This window comes from Otolemur garnettii, unplaced genomic scaffold, assembly GCF_000181295.1.
Source record: "Otolemur garnettii isolate 467f Iridium unplaced genomic scaffold, OtoGar3 scaffold00112, whole genome shotgun sequence".
Classification (NCBI taxonomy): domain Eukaryota; kingdom Metazoa; phylum Chordata; class Mammalia; order Primates; family Galagidae; genus Otolemur; species Otolemur garnettii.
Window position 1 is genome coordinate 3374398 of NW_003852507.1, and position 931 is coordinate 3375328.

A 931-nucleotide genomic window follows, 5' to 3' on the forward strand; every position below is an offset into this window, starting at 1 on the left:
AGACTCGCTTGAGCCCAGGAGTTGGAGGTTGCTGTGAGCTGTGAAGCCACAGCACTCTACCCAGGTGGATAGCTTGAGGCTCTGTCTCAAAAAAAAAAAAAATATTGCCTCAGGACAGGTGCGGTGGCTTATGCCTGTAATCCTACCATTCTGGAAGGCCAAGGCAGGTGGATTGCTTGAGCTCAGGAATTAAGAGCAGCCTGAGCAAGAGCAAGACCCCATCACTACTAAAAGAAAAACCAGCCAGGCACTGTAGCAGGTGCCTGTAGTCCCAGCTACTTGGGAGGATGAAGCTACCGAAGGTGACAAGGTGAAACTCTGTTCCAGGAAATACATAATTTTATACATAATTTCCTTGTTGGATCCCATTAACTCACCAGGCCCTCAATTAGAGGACCTTTTGGGGTTAACTGCTGGGCCCAGGCCAAGGGCTTCTGAATGGGTCAAAATTATCTGGGCACAGAAATTAACCAGCCAACACCATCATCTAAGCACCCCTGCATGTGCCAACACAGGATCAGTGCAGGCAAGGCTGCTATTCTGGGAGTCTCCAGGCTCCTGGGGAAGAGGAGGAACTTCCAGGGTGATAAGCAGCAACAAGGGGGAGATCTGGGGGGCTTCAGGAGCTTGAGGGAAGGGAACTGAGTCCAGTCAGAAGCAAGAACAGCTTCCCCTGAAGAAGGGACCTTGCAGCAGAACCCCAGAGGACTGTAGGATCTAAGTCAATCATGCACAGTGAGACTATAAGAAAACACGGCCTTTTAGGGCCTTTTAGGGGACAGTGGATGGGAGGTGGGCACAGGTAGGAGTGGGAAGGGCTGCAGCTGGGCTGGGCAGTGTAGAGCCTGGGGGTGGGGGGCTGAGGGAGAATCTAGCTCATTATTCTGTTAAGCAGACGTTTTCCTGGCACCCAATAGACGCCAGGTATATG